A 16,884-nucleotide genomic window follows, 5' to 3' on the forward strand; every position below is an offset into this window, starting at 1 on the left:
CGGAAGCTCCTGCGCGCCCCGTGGGGCGAACACAAAATGCTGCCCCCGAATTCTGCCTAGGGTGCCAGAAACTCTGGCACCACTCCTGGACACAGGCTAGGTGTATGAAGGCTGCCTTCTGTTAACTCAAAGGTGCCTAGAAATAGGTAGTTGCTGCTGACTGAATGTTTATTGGTGTGTCTGTCATCCTTTAATCAAGCTTTATCAGAGTTAAATAAAGATATCCTACAACTCTATTTCAGTTTATATTTGAAGTTGTATTTTCATAAATTATTTTGGTTATTTATTATTCTGTATAATCTTCTGGTACTGAATTTTTGCATTGCATAGTTTTTCCAGTTATGGATCACTTACATAACTTTAGAATCATGTTAGGTCAAAGTAACCATTAGAGAAGGCATTGATTGCTTATTGATTTACTCTGCTGTCTGCCAAGAGTGAAACAATATTACCTGCCATTCACACTTTTCTGTATGAAGAATAAGTCTATGTGGTCTCTAAAATTTGTGTATATTGATTACTAAGAGTTCCATTAGCAAAGGTTAAACTATTTGATTTGTTTACAAGGTATATATTTTTCATACTGTATCCACTGGAAGACTGGTGAATTTCTAAGGTGTCATTAGGAATTGTTACATCAACTCTTTTCCCCCTATTTGCACGGACCACATCCAGGCTCTGCAGTGCCTAAGGTTTTGCGTGAAACAGTATATCTGACTAGAAGAGGAAAGTTAAAGGAAAGAGAGAATTAGCTTTTAGGATTCTTCCAAATACAGTGGAAATGGATGATAATCTTAAGGCCATGGCTTTTCATTGAACTGCAACATTATGAAATGCTTATCTACCAACACTCATTCAAAGAAATAAAGATACAGTAGGATTACAATATTGTCCTTACTCTGTGGCCATTACACATAGAAAGCTGGCGCAAGATCTGTTCTGATAAAGGTTTAAAAGGTTAAGACATTTCCTAGATGAAAATAATGCAGCACTTCTTACCTCAAGGCTTAGAACAGAAAAAATTGCTGTGCATCCTTGTTCTGGAATCATCATTATCATGGCTGATCTATAGGTGGAGTGAGAGATTTCCAAATCAGTTTTGAACTAGGCTCTGAGACAACTAGAACTCTCGGGTGAAATGGCATTAATTCTTTGAATGAGAGAGTAGTCCAGATGTGTGTGTTGGATTGGATTTTTTTTCTGCTCCTTAAGTTTTGTGAATGAAGATTTTGAAAATATTATAATAGAGGGGACTGACATGCAGAGAGGAAGTGATTAGGTCGATCCTGCAAATGCCACACTCCTGGGTAATTCTTACATGAGTAGCCCCATTGAGTCTGTGGGGCTACTCACATGACCAAAGGTTTGCAGAATTGGTTCCTAATGAGTGAATTAAGTTTTTCCAGCAAAATCAGGATCAAGACAAGTGTAAACTATGATGACAGAGGTAGGCAGAGTTATGGAAGAAGAGTTTGGATGGTTGGCTGCGGGAACTAAGTTAAGTATTATAATACATGTGGCCACTCCACGCGTGTTCATTTATAATTTAAGGCTATGAGTTTGTCACAGAAGTTGCAGATTCCGTGACTTTCCAGGACTTCTGCAGCAGCTGGTGCAGCTAGCCTGGGACCTGGCTGAGCAGGTCAGGCAGCTCCTGGGTCAGCCGCATTGATTGTTGCTGGGACAGTCTTGGGCCACCGTGCCCTCTCCTCCAGCAGCAGCAGAAGTTTGGGTGTGGGAGAGGGCTAGGGCGCAGGAGGGGGTGAGGACTCTGGGTGGTGCTTACCTCGGAGTGGCTCCCTGGAAGCGGTGACATTCCTAGGCAGAAGTGCAGCCAGGGGGCTTTGTGTACTGTCTCCTCCTGAACACACTGCCCGCAGCTCCCATTGGCCATGGTTCCTGGACAATGGTAGCTGGCACTCAGGATGGAGGCAGCGCGCAGAGTTGCCTGGCCACACTTCTGCCTAGGAGCAGAGGGAGATGTCACCACTTCTGGGGAGGTGCGGGCCAGGTAGGTAATCTGCCAGCCTTACCAACCCCTCACCAAGCACCAGCGGGGTTCCCAGGCTGCCCACTCAGCAGCTGTGGCAGCGGCCCCAAGGATGTCCCCCTGAGCACCCACAGCACTCCTAGGTCGCCCCCCATCCAAGATTTAGTCAGGAGTTTATACTACAAGTCATGGACAGGTCACAGGCTGTGAATTTTTGTTTACTGCCTGTGACCTGTCCATGACTTTTACTAAAAATACTCATGACTAAAATGTAGCCTTAATTATAATTATAAAATCCATATTTGTGGATAGCAACCTAACAAAATAATTGTTTAGGCTAAATATCAATAAGAAAAGTCAACTCAAGCACAACGACCATAACATACAACAGCTACTAAAAAAAACAATTATTTTTGATTCTGTGGTAACCTTTCCTAGAAAATTTGGCAAAATACCATGTGCTAATGGCAGATTTAAGGAGAAAAGGACCTTGACCATTATAACAAGATATATTTAAACTCCTTATGTAAAATCATATTATTCTACATTAAGGTTGCAAAATGAAGTCGTCAGAAGTCAGGGGATGCCAAATTTAAGGTTGCCTACTTACCTTTACTTGGCCTCGTTTGCTTATGCATTTCAATACAATCTTTAATTATGTGATCCCATACTATTATTTCTAAAGGATCCGTGCCTCAGTCAATGTGCAGGTTGCATGGTTCACAGTGAATGAGGCAACTGAACTATGTTTATTTTCACTAATCAGTGAGAGCACCCCGGGGTCATTCACAGCACACTAAATGTGATCTGAGACCTGGAGGAACAAGAAGGTGATTATGTAGTTAAGGACTCCTGTAAATACATACATACAAGGTGACAGAGTTACGGTTGCACAAGTAACTTTAACTTCATAATTTCTTGATTTTGGAATGCTTCAGTCTGAATGTGTAGACCATGATCCTGCAACTGGAGCTACATGGGCTGATACCTACATCAGCAAGGATGCCCACTGAAAACAGGATCAGGATCTTAATTTTCTTTTCATCCACTTTTTGTATGAAATCTGTTGTGTTTTTTAAATAAAAATAAGACATTCCATAATATAAAACTACTTTCTATAGCAGAACGGTGTCCTACACAAGATGGGTGCTTAGTGAGCACTTAAGGAAATATACTATATAATTTGATGAAATGATAACCTTTCCAGTGGCATGCGTGTTTGTGTTTTTCCCCCGCTCTACCATCTGGTAGAATTTAACAGATAAACCCCTGTTGTAGAAGCCATAGTGGCTAAAAAAATAATCCATAGAACAGAATAGCATGTGTATTTTCCTATAGGTTCCATAGTCATATATAGAGAACCCTATTAAATGTATACGAAACATTATTGGTTTCATCCCTGTTACATTCTATAGTGCTTTTTCAAAAGAGAGGCAAGACTTTGTTTCATTTAATGCACACTTATGTGTATTAAATGTAGCAAGGCTCCATAGGATATGACTCCCACATGTGAATAGACTACAGAATAAAGCAGGGCTATGCATTCCTAATTCAACTTCAGCTACTGTGTGGAATAAGATTCCACGTGCACCATAGATTAAAAAAAACAACTAACTTCCTTATATGACTGTGAAGCGCCAACAGTATTGAAAGATTGTTTAAAAACAGCAGTCATTAGAACATTTTTTAAGGCACATATTGTCCTCTCCATTTTGATGGGATCAGGGAATCCAAGTGTGAAGTAGTATCTTGGTTGATCCTGGCCATTACACATTAGCTTTTGAAAAGGATCCTTGCTGTTTTCATGTTTAATATATAACATTTTTAATATCAAACACTAAAACAGTAAGGATCCTTTTATATATTAAAATTATGATGGTAGGAGTCTCCAGAAAGAAGATAGTTCTACCTATTGTGGAAATAGAAGTGCATGACGAGAGAAAGACAGATAAGCCTTACTTATCGGGCCATGGCTACACTTACAGTTTTGCAGCGCTGGTAGTTACAGCTGTGTTCGTACAGCTGTGTAGGGCCAGCGCTGCAGTGTGGCCACACTGACAGCTACCAGCGCTGCAGTGTGGCCACATTTGCAGCACTTGCAGCGCTGTTGGGAGTGGTGCATTGTGGGCAGCTATCCCAGCATTCAAGTGGCTGCAACGTGCTTTTCAAAAGAGGGGAGTGGGGTGGAATGTGACAGGGAGCGTGGAGGAGACAGACAGAATGGATTTTTGGAGTTGACACTGTTCTCAGCTCCCTGCCTTGCAAGTTCTAAGGACTGTGCCTACCTTCAATCATTTTAAAAGTTCTAACTCCCTTCCCCCACTCCTCTCTCATTCACTAAATGCAAATTATGTACTACTAAATACCCGTCAGACCAGATCAGCAACTGCTCAACACGGACTTCCCCCTCCCCCCCCGCCGTGTGAGCGTGCTGTTTCTCTCTTCAAGCAAACAGCTGTGAACATTCCAAAGTAATTCCCCTCCCTGCCTCCGCTCGCTCAGCAAACAGGAGCTGTGTTTGTTTTTTAAATAAGCAGTTTGGCTGAACTCCGAGCTCTCCCTTTATTCCGGTTTGTTGTGGACAGGAATTCTGGGATAACTCCTTATACCCCGGAGGTCAATAAAAGCTCTGGTGGGCGTCCACACTTGCTGACCAGCGCTGGATCACCAGCGCTGGAATCCCTATGTTGCGGGGGGGCAACAGTTGGGGTTCGTTTGCCCAGTGTGCGTATCCCCAATGACCACACCGGAGTGGAGAAGCAAGTATCTTTATTTGAGTCAAATAAGGTGCAAGGAGATATAAAATCTCAGATCATGCACGAATCATTATCCTTTTTCCCACCTTATATACCCCACTTGTTTACAAAGATGCTCACAGGTGCCACAATTCATCATTTACAATTCATTAGCTACCGGATCTTTTAATTAACTATATCCTTAACCCATACTACTGACCCCCCCCTTTGATCGATTACATCTTGTACCATAAACAAAATAACACAAGAAAATGATAAATGATTACATGTACTCATGCTAACTTTAAAGGAACATATTGTTTAGCTCGAAAGGCAGTCGTAGGCCTGAGAATGTAAACTTCTGACCCCACGCCATATTGCCAGTTACCTGGAGCCCTGCACCCCCCAACAATCCCCCCTTTGAGAATACTCAAAGGCCTTTCGTTGAGTTTTCTCATATTCATTACTTAGAATAAGGTCAAAGGGCAAGCCACCTGATGTTGGCAGCGAGACTGCCCTAAGAGGGTACATTTCTGTTGGCTGATGGAGGGCAGACAGACAACTTTTACAACAAGGCACTCCTAACTGCAGACCATAGCAGAAGAGCAAACCAATCGCTATGACTACTAGCAGGGAGGTAAAAATGCTTTTAAGCCACCCAAACCAATTACCAAAACCCGAAGAACCCCACCAATCATTGTCACTATTTTGCGTTATGTGAGTGACAATGTCACGCAACTTAGCTAGTCTATTTTTAATGCTTTGGCTGTGATCAGAAAGGTTAAAGCAACAGAGACCTTTAAATTCCTCACAGCCATGATTATGCCTTAAGAGGAGGTAATCTATTGCAGCGCGATTTTGGAGTACCGCTTCTCGGACCCCTGTGAGTTCCGAGGCCAAGTCAGAGATTAAAGTGGAAGTTAGATTAATGGACTTGGCAAGGGCACAGGCCACTTTAGCAAGCTAGAGCTCTGCATCTAAGGCCAGGCCTGGGACTCCGACCAATGAAGTAGCAAGGGCTATGGCCTGAGATTTAGGCACCAAGTTTACCTTAGAATCACATGTTTCGTCCAGAGGCAGGCCACGCCAAGCCCTCCGGGCTCGGGTAGGTCTAGGTGTCTTTAAAACTAGAGGATGGCCAGGGACAACCCCCATGGTTAATCGTCCGAGAGAACAAGGGCCTCCCGAACTGTTAGCTGGGACATAGGTAAATGCGGTTAGTCCGCAGAGCAAAAACCACCCACGGGAAGGTATAAGTGTGCAAAAAAATAAGAAGTCGGGGTTGGGGAAACAGAACAATTCATCTCATGGTTGGTTAAATTAGTATCAAACTTCTGTGCCCCTACAATAGTAAAACAGGGAGTAACATTTGAGGACACGGCCATTAGCCTAATCTGAAGACGATGCTGGTTCGTATAGGGCTTAGGATTTGAGATAGAGCCAAACCGAGACAGATGCCCAGCTGTCAATTTAATATTGAAACCAGCAAGTTCCATATATTTGTGAATTTCTTGCAAGGGCATAGCCACCTCCACAAAACAAGTAGTAAATACAGACCCTAAAGTGTAACCACTCCCTACACAAAAGTGGGAAGAATTAGAGGCTGTAACAGCTAACAGGGCCCACCAGTTATTTTCTGGGAAGCGGAAGGATAAAGGGGCCAGCTGTCCAGAAACAGTAAACACCCATACAAGTATTAAAAACATGGCCAAATTAGAGTTATTTGCATTTAAATAATAACTTGAGTCCCAAATCTTCCGATGCTCCGGTCCCAGTAGGCTGAACCGTCCGCTGCTCGGGGTCTGGATTCTGCTGTGAAGATACAGCTTTTAGTCGGGAGTAGTGAATCCAGCTTTTGTGTCCCTCTACTTTAGCTGCCGTGTGGGACACCAGTAAAACGAGATAGGGTTCTTTCCACTTTTCCAGGAGGTGTTCGTCCTTCCAGGTACGGACAAGGATGAAGTCATTTGGCTGTAGGGAATGGACAGGTGCATCCAAAGGGAGTGGCTGAGAGTCCTTAATGTACCTGTAAAAAGAACATAAAACAGCGGACAGAGAACACATATACTGAGACAAATATCCACACCCAGCCTCCCATTCTCCTAGCAGGATCGGGGTACCATTCATAGGCCATGCCCTTCCAAACATAATCTCGAAGGGGCTTAAACCAGTTCTTCCCTTAGGAAGAGCTCGAATGCGGAATAAAACCAAAGGTAGAGCATCGAGCCACTTTAAAGACGCTTCCTGACATATTTTGGCTAGGTGCCTTTTGAGTGTCTGGTTAGTGCGTTCTACCACTCCACTGGCCTGTGGCCTCCAAGGGGTGTGAAGTTTTCAGTTGAGCTGGAGGATATCCGAGACATTCTGGACAATTTTTGAGGTGAAGTGTGTTCCCTGGTCAGACTCCATCCATCGAGGCAGGCCAAATCTAGGAAAAATCTCTTTAACAAGTTTAAGAGCCACAGTCTTAGCAGTGTTCCTCGGTTAATTCTGTGATCCTTCTTTTGATGAGCCTGTAGTGCATTACTGCTACCTTTAAGGGGAGTTGTACGGCCTCTAAAAGCCGAAGAATTTGTAACCCGTGCTTGACCGGGGAGCCCTGAGCCATCAGTAATCCCCTTTGTTTCCACAGACCTGCGTGGGCATGTAGCACACCAAAAGCATATTTACAGTCCGTGAAGATATTAACTCTTTTTCCTTTTGACAATTCAAGTGCAAGGGTTAAAGCCACTATTTCGGCTAGTTGGGCTGAGGTTCCAGGGGTCAGGCTTTTTGCCTCCACAGTTTCATGGAGAGACACAACAGCATAGCCCGCCCTTCTAAGTCCATTTACAACAGTGCTACTGCCATCCGTGTACCACTCATAGTCTGCGTTAAGGAGAGGTTGATCTTCCAAATCCTGATGGCTGGAATACTGGGCATCTATAACTTCCAAGCAGTCATGTTCTTGGCCCTCTGTTTCTGGCAGCAAGGGCTGGGTTAAGGGAGGGGCAAGCCTGCAGGGTAACTTCGGGGTTCTCTAAGAGCTTAGCCTGATACCGGGCTACCTGAGCTTGGGTGAGCTAGAGACCCCCCTTTGTGTCCAGTAAGGCTTGGACCATATGTGGAGTGTATACTTGAACAGCCCCCCCCCAAAGTTAGTTTTTCTGCTTCCTCTAACACCAGAGCTGTAGCTGCAACTGCCCGTAGGCATGCCGGCCACCCCTTAGCAACCTGATCCAATTGTTTAGAGAAATAAGCCACTGGGCGTTTCCAAGAGCCCAATAACTGTGTAAGTAGTCCCAGGGCCACCCCTTTTCTTTCATGTACATACAATTGAAAGGGCTTAGAAAGATCGGGCAGACCCAGAGCTGGGGCTTCCATCAATTTTCTTTTTATTAAGGTAAAGGCATTATTTGCCTCTGTTGTCCAGTAAAATGGTTCCTGATCGGTCCCTTTAACACATTCATACAGTGGCTTAGCTAGTAATCCAAACTCTGGAATCCATATGCGGCAAAATCCTGCCATTCCCAGGAATGCTCTGAGCTGCTTGCGATTCCGGGGAGTAGAAACTCGACAAATAGCTTCAAGCCTCCCCTTTGAAAGCTGGCATTCCCCCGTCTGATCTGGAAGCCTAGGTAACGTACTTCGGGGAGGGCAATTTGGGCTTTATTTCTTGACACGCGATACCCCCGCAGCCCGAGAAAGTTTAAAAGACTTATGGTTGCCTGGAGACATACTTCTAGTCCCACTGCTGCGATTAATAAATCATTAACGTACTGTAGGAGAAGGACTTTGTTCTCATTTTCCCATCCTTCCAAGTCCCGTGATAAAGCTTGACCGAAAAGAGTGGGGGAGTTCTTAAATCCTTGTGCCAGCACCGTCCAACACAGCTGCCTTTTATTCCTGTTTGCATCTTCCCATTCGAAGGAGAAAATTTCCTGGGACTGTGTGTCCACCGGGATCGTGAAAAAGGCATCCTTTAAATCAAGAACTGAGAAATATGAATACTGTCCCCCCACAGAGGCTAGCAGGGTATATGGGTTGGGCACCAGGGGGTGTAAAGTCTTAACCCGCTCGTTGACGGCTCTTAAATCCTGCACCAACCGATAACTGCCATCAGGTTTCTGGGCTGGTAAAATAGGGGTATTCCAAGCCGAGTGACACTCCCGTAATACCCCGCACTGCAGGAATTTATCTATGATTTTCTGTAGTTCCTCCCTGGCCTCCTTCTTGATGGGGTACTGCTTAATCCAAATTGGCCCCTTTCCTGGCAAGAGCTGCACCGTTATGGGACTTAAATGAGCGGCTTTTCCTGGGGTCCCTGAAGCCCAAACCAAAGGGTACACCTGGCCTTCCCATTCCTCCCATTCTGGGATGCAGGTAATTGTAGATTCAGATTCAGGTTCCAAAACCATAACCCAGGCATTTTCAGGGGGTAGAGTGAGAACAATTTCATCTTGAGAGAAGTGCAACGTAGCCCCTAACCGGCATAGGAGGTCCCGTCCTACCAACGGAGTGGGACATTTAGGGAGATAAACAAGCCGGTGTGTAATAGTCTTCCCCAGAGCACATTCAGCAGGGGCATAAACTGAGCACGAAGCTGCTTTTCCAATTGCCCCAGTTACCACCAGAGAGCTCTCTATGGGCAAGGGGAGGGGCTGGTTTACAGCAGTTCGGGCTGCTCCTGAATCTACCAAAAAGTCCAGTTCAGTGCTTCCTACCCTCATTTTTACTCGGGGCTCCGGGGGTAGGGTAATCCGTTTCCCCTGACCCCCCTAATCTGTCAGGGTCCCTGCTGTCATCTGGGGGATACACTCCCGGTTTGGGCACTCATTCTTCCAATGTCCTTCCTGTCGGCAGAGTGCACATTGCTCTCGACCCAGCCGTCTTTCTTGGGAACCAGGGCGCCTTCGACCTCGACCCCTATATACATGGCCCCTTCCACCCACAGGGGGCCGCCCTCGGCCAGCCTGAACTGCCGTGACCATCATTTTTACCTGCCTCTTCTCCTTCTCTACATCCTGAAGACTGTAAGCCTTGTTAGCTGTTTCCAGGATCTGAGCCATAGTCATTCCCATGAGATCTTCCTTCTTTTGTAATTTTCTTTTAATATCTGGGGCAGCCCGACTGGTAAAAATACCCTTTATGACTGCCTCAATCTCCGGACTCTCAGGGTTGGCTGTTGTATGCTGTCTAATTGCATCCCGGATGCGCTGTAGAAAGGCTACCGGACTCTCCTTTGGCTCCTGTACTATCTCATAAGGCTTTGCCCAGTTGTTATGGCGAACTGCCGAGTGACGTAGGCCAAACAGCAACAGTTCTTTGTAATTAGTTAAAGGACCCATACCTTCAGGCTTATTAGGGTTCCACTGGGGGTCAGTAAAAGGGACCTGATCTTTTGCCTCCTTATAGGTAGCCGGATCCTGTTCATGTCTCCTTTCTGCCTCTGCCCGTGCCTTAGCTAAAACTTGGTTCCGCTCTACTTCCGAAAGGAGTGTTCGCAGAAGTACCTGGCAATCATCCCAGTCAGGTTTATGACTAACCAGACAACCTTCAAAAACTGAAATGAATCGGGAGGGGTTGGTAGAGAATTCCCCTGCCTGTGCTTTAAAAGCCGCTAAATCCACAGGGTTAAAAGGAACATGAGAATACACCTGCATAGTGGTTAACTCCTGAGTAGCCGTAGCATTGCGAGCGATTCGGGTTTGAGTAATTAAAGGGTACAAACCTGTGGTGGGCTCAATTGGCGGGATTGATGGGAATTTGTCACCATACAATGGGGGTTCTGTGGCCGAATGTGGCCCCGCTCCTGCTATTACAGTAAATGAGTTTTAAACATTTTCACAACTCTTCCCTAAGCCTGTTGGAATCAAATTACACTGCTTCAAAATATCTGTTCTGTTCCATAATGACATAAATATCTGACCATACATATGCTCATTCCATTTACCAGTTTGCTGACAAAATAAAAGAAGTTGGAGGATTGTATTATAATTAATTGAACCCTCCGGTGGCCACCGTTCCTGATCCTCCAGCTGATATTGAGGCCAGTCTATTGTACAATATCTTTTTAGTTTACCTTTAGTTAGTGGATCCATTCCAAAGATTTTCCAATTACCGAGAATGCAACCAGAATGCATTCTAAAGGCGTGCACGCTACCTTATCCTGTGACTGTCCCTGTCCCATTCCTTACCGGGAGACCCTGGGCATCCCCAGGTCTTAGCAGGTGACAGATTAAACCCTTTAACTTTTATCCTGCCTTATCCCCGAGACCGGTTCCTCACCGTCACTCGGGACCAAAGCTTCTCCACCTTCTGGGGCGTTGCACCGTTGTGCCTCCCGGGGTCGACCATACCAGACTTCACTGAAGCCCCCGGTGAAAGCACCGGTGGGCGCTGGGCATCAGTGACTGTCTCAGTCCGTCGGCCACCGGAGAGGGTCCGGGCAAGGCTAATTTTTCAGCCTCAGACCATCCTGCCGCGGTCGCCAAAGCTGTTGCAGGGGGGCAACAGTTGGGGTTCGTTTGCCCAGTGTGCATATCCCCAATGACCACACTGGAGTGGAGAAGCAAGTATTTTTATTTGAATCAAATAAGGTGCAAGGAGATATAAAATCTCAGATCATGCACGAATCGTTATCCTTTTCCCCACCTTATATACCCCACTTGTTTACAAAGATGCTCACAGGTGCCACAATTCATCATTTACAATTCATTAACTACCCGATCTTTTAATTAACTATATCCTTAACCCATACTACTGACCCCCCCCCCCTTTGATTGATTACATCTTGTACCATAAACAAAAGAACACAAGAAAATGATAAATGATTACATGTACTCATGCTAACTTTAAAGGAACATATTTTTTAGCTCGAAAGGCAGTCGTAGGCCTGAGAATGTAAACTTCTGACCCCACGCCATATTGCCAGTTACCTGGAGCCCTGCACCCCCAACACCTACACCCGAGGCTCGACCGGGTGTACAGCCAGCGCTGCAACCAGGGAGTTGCAGTGCTGGCCGTGCTTTGCAAGTGTGGCCACATCCTAAGTTGCAGCGCTGTAACCCCCTCACCAGCGCTGCAACTCTCTAGTGTAGCCATGGCCTTATTACTTAGGATTCTAGTCTCTTCTGAAAGTCTGCAGGACCCAGGTATAGTCTGTTAAAAATATTGCTGTTCTAGAAAAACTAGACAGTCTAATCCCATTGGACCATACTGTGAATCTCTATTCATTTCAATGGGGAGCTCCACTTAATAACCGATGGCATGATTTGGCCCATTATTTGGATCTGGGTGATAATTATTCCCCATTGAAAAATGTGAACTGATTTTTAGGGGTAAGTGATTCCATTTCTGCTGTACTTGCATGCAATCTCTGGAAATACGACAAAAAATTAAAGATAACATATGGTAACTGTGTTGTTACACTTGGAGGAATACTTTAAAAATACTTAAACTAAATACAAAGTAGTTGCATTGCAGAAAAGAAAATGTACCATAATGAAACAATAACCATTACTGTAAAAAGAGCAGGTTAAGCACCAGCAAGGAATGCCACTTCCTCAAATGCAGATAAATTAGGTAAGGCAACATTCAGGGTTTCAAGCCGGGGAATGCTGGAGCACAGAGGTGCTATAGGCTTGCCTCCTCCATTGTTATAACACTAGCAATTGAGCTTGTGTTCTCTTTTCCAGAGTTCTTGGAATTTTTCTCAACAACTCCATTTTCTTCCTTTTTGGAAACTCTCCTACCTCCAGCTTTGACTGCTGGAGGGAGTCAAAGGAGGAGGCAAGCCTATAGCACCTCTGTGCTCCAGCTCCCTGACTGATAAAAAAAACTCTTTGGGGGCCCATCAGCTATTGCTGCAAGTTCCTCACTTCAGATCAGAGGTTCTCAAACTGTGGTCCGCGGATAGTTCCCTCTAAGGTACGTGCCTGGATGGCCGAACACAAGAGAATGAAGGTCCACTCACTTAATTAGTGGAGCCGCGCAGGCATGGCTCCACTAATTAAGTGCCTGGACCCTGGAGAAGCTGCATATGTAAGGTTAGGTGGTGGCCTTGTGGGGATAGGGGTAGGTGGGAATGGCAGTGGGGTGAGAAGAGGGGTTGGGGGGAATTTGGGATGTGCAGGGTTGCGGCAGCCAGAGAAAATGGCAACTTTCTCCAGCTCCAGAGTGGCAGCTGCCAGGGAGAGACAGCCCTTCTTCCCAGCCTCAGCTCAGGAGCTGCCAGGTAGGGGAGAGAGGGCACATCCATCACATTAGAAATGTATTAAATGAATTATATGCTTTTATTTGTAGAACAAAAAAATTAATTATTACTACTTTTTTTAATATAGCACTTTTATCTAAAGCACTCTACAATAGTTAGCTAACCATACAAACAACATTTGGAAAGATCATTAAGTGGTCCTCCTAGACCCTCAGCAATTTTCAAGTGGTCCACAGAAAAAAAAAAGTTTGAGAACCACTGCTTTAGATAGTTCTATCTATTTGCATGTTTCCTGTCCCCTTTTTAGAAAATGCTTCTCACTTATCCTACCGATACAGTTCTTTTAATTACAAGTACAGGAGCCATATAATGCCTTTTAAGAACTTTCACTCCCTCTGGGCCAGAAATCTGATTTAGAAAGAAAGAAACACAAAACTGATAATGGATGTGTTGAATGAAATTAGGAGTGAGCAAACGGTATGAATGATGGAAAATATGTTTTTATATATATATATTTCAGTTTTGGTCTAAATTGCTATAAGAAACATAGGTTTATAAAACATACTTTTGACACAACACTGTGTCTTTTCTGTTTTGAGACTTACAGTGCACTTACACCAGAAATCTCTTCATTTTTAAATTTTCCTCAGAAACATCACAATTTCTTAATGTGAAAATTCTTTGACATGACAAACTCAAATGGAAACCTCAAACTCAGAAGAAAAGATGAACTGTCTGATCACCACAAGATGGTGCTGTGCAGTGTTGTTTGAATCATGTTTACTATACCATCCATCTGATTATTATAGCTTTATAAAGTAGGATCTTAGAAAGCTAAGATTGGTGGAACAGACAAGGAAGCTCTTTTCTTCTAATTTTAACAGCTTAATTTAAGCAGCACCACTAGGAGATTTGTAATAGGGCTGGTTCTCAGTAGCTGGCTCTATGCCTCCCCACACAGCCCATACCATAGGGCTATCTTAGGCAGGAAGGGAGGAGGAAAGGCTATCACACTTTTGTGCTCCAGCATTCCCTGGCTGATAAAATAACTCTTCAGGGGACATCAGCTGCTGATGCAAGTTAAAGCACTCCTTAGGCAAGTTATACTAGTCTTTAGTAGCCTCAGGGACCAAGAGAGTATAAAGGTGACACACTACCATCTTTGCCCTGTGCGTCCCACACCAAGCACAGCTTGGGCAGATGCAAAGATCAGATCCATTGTTTCTTACTGCATTGATTCTTAATGTGCTCAAGTGCACACATACTTCCCCACCCAGAGCTTTCTCACTTTCTCTTTGACCTTGTTTACACTAAGCAGGGGTGAAAGTAACTTACAGGACTTACAGGTACTGCCGAAGTCCGGGGGCGTGTGGGGGGGATGGCCTCATTCAGGAGAGGCAGGGCATCTCAAGATTTAAAGGCCCTGGGGCACTGGCTGTGGCTGGGAGCCCCAAGGCCTTTAAATCAACCAAGGGCTCCCAGCTGAAGTGGTGGCTGGAAGCCCCCTGGGGCTCAAGGGCAAATTAAAGGGCCCAGGGCTCTGGCCGCCATGAGGAACCCCAAACTTTGCCAGGCTGGGGCTGGGATTCAAAGGGTCCAGAACTCCTGCCGCTGCGGAGAGCCCAGAGCCCTTTAAATCCCGGCCCCAGCCCAGCCGCCAGAGTCACGGCCGGGATTTAAAGGGCTCTGGGCTGCCCGCAGCTGTGGAAGCTCTGAGCCCTTTAAATCCTAGCCACAGAAGCCGGTGCAGTCTGGCACGGTGTACTGGCTCTTGCTGGTATGCTGTACTGGACCGTATTGGCTTACTTTCACCTCTGACACTAAGCTTTTCCTTAAAATCTCATACTGTTGCTGCAAGCTCCAATGCAGGCCTATAGGTACCAGCATAACAGCTACCCTCTTGGCCTTCCATATGGGGATACAACTGAGGAACCTATAGAGCTAAAACCATGAATTGCCACAGCTTTAGCTAAAGCTCTGTAGCAACTCTTCTTCTGTGGATCAACACAGAGGGGGATCTTTAACTCCCCCTCCCCCGTTGTGGGTTACAGTAGGTGGGAGCAGTGGTGTAGACAAGGTGTGAATGGCCCTTGACCTTTTAACTTGATATGGTGATAAAAAGTTCGCAAGCTGATTTACACTAGTGCTTCCGCCCCGCTGCTGCTAACGCTGGTGGACTTGCACTGGAGCTACAGCAATGGTGGAAATTTTTTTTAAAGCCTTAGTGTAGACACAGCAATGAACTATTACTTGTATTGCAGTAGAACTGGAAGCCCTTAAGGCTTATCAGATGCTGAGTCCCCACTGTGCTAGGCACTGTACACACAACATTACAAAAAGACAGTCCCTGCTCCAAAGAGCTTACAGCTCTAAGTGGCATATGCACACTTTTCCTCTGATCTAGCATGATCTAGTCACTCGCATTTAGTCTGACTGCACAGTCACCAGGGTAACTGGTTCCTGGCTACCCTATGTTAGAAAGGCCAGACATCGATAAGGCTGTAGAATAGATCATACAAAATGCTTATGTCAAGTTTTTGTTTTCTTTTTAAACAGGTGCCTAAAATTTAGGCACATAATTAAGTGACCTGATTTTAAAAAAATGACTTCAGTGGGAATTATTGGATGCTCAAGCCACTTATACTGGAAATCAGGCCACTTAGGCCCTCATTCAACACACTTACAGGCAGGCTTAACTTGACTATTGTGAATACTATGCATGTTTGCTGTATCTGGGCCTTATTCTTGCAAAGAGCCCTGCACAGGTGGGCTCCTGCACCCATAGAGACCACCACTGAAGTCAATGGGATTTTGTATCATGGTAAAGAACAGCCTACACGGATATAGCTTCAGGTTTGAGGCCTTACATGCATAAATATGAATCTAGGAGCCTAGCTTTATGCCCGTTTTGAAAATCTTGGTGCTGGCATATTCCCATGCTTGCCTTGCCAGAATGCTCTCCTACCTCAGTGTACTTTATTTAAGTTCAGAAGCCCATCCATATTTTCCTGTTTCTGGCTGGCAGATATGTATACATCATGCAAAATGCAGAAAGAAAACATAAGCTACTCCTCCATTTTTGTAAGTGGTAAGTAGCAGGGCCAACTGCACATCATGTTGCTATGGGAGCAGCACGGTCTTTGCAGGAAGGGAATCCAGTTTTGCACTCATGTCCCCCAGTGATCTGGGAAATAACCCACCCTAGGGTGGGTCAATATTGTTGTTATCAACTATTTTGCTGCATGTATATGGACGTATCGCACGGTCTTCCCCACAGGTCTCTAGCTTAGCAGCGAATTCCCAGCCGGTCGATGGAGCAAGGAGGTGCAGGAGGCGGGGCGAAGCTGCAAATGCCCGCCATGGAAAACCATGTGCTTCCTGGATCCCAGCCAGGTCAGCGAAGCGGGCGCCGCCGGAGGAGGGAGGCAAGAGGCTGCGGATTGTGCTCAGACATTGTCCCCCCCTTGGCAGGTTGGCGTCGATCGGGAGTGGGACCCGACTACCCCTGGAGGTGGGAGCTAGAGCCCCGGACGGGAAGAGGTGGTGCCATGGTAAAACAACCCAGCCCCGGCCAGCTTCCCCTTGCTGCACTCGCCCTCCACAGATCGGCCAGCTGTATCCCCCTGGGCAGCAGCGGGGTGCGCCGCAGCTCCCATCCCCACACGGGGAGCGCAGCGATCCCTTCCCAACTTCCAACACCGAGGGCTGCCCCTGCCACGGCATAGTGCTGAACTGGGCCTTTGCAGTTGGACAATGACCCCCACGGCAAGACTCCGCCCAGCCAAACGCAGGCTCCGAAATCAGCCGCAGCAGCCTTGTCATTGTAAGGGGAGAGAGGCTTCCAAATGCTATCAGGGCTCGGGGAAACTTGGTTTTGGATCCAGATCTGAACTGCATGGCCCAGAGCATGTCTCTGTTTATGTGTGTTAGTTGTCTGGCATGCACCATACTGCTAACCCCAACCA

Source organism: Gopherus evgoodei, chromosome 11 (genome assembly GCF_007399415.2).
Source record: "Gopherus evgoodei ecotype Sinaloan lineage chromosome 11, rGopEvg1_v1.p, whole genome shotgun sequence".
NCBI classification, from domain to species: Eukaryota; Metazoa; Chordata; order Testudines; family Testudinidae; genus Gopherus; species Gopherus evgoodei.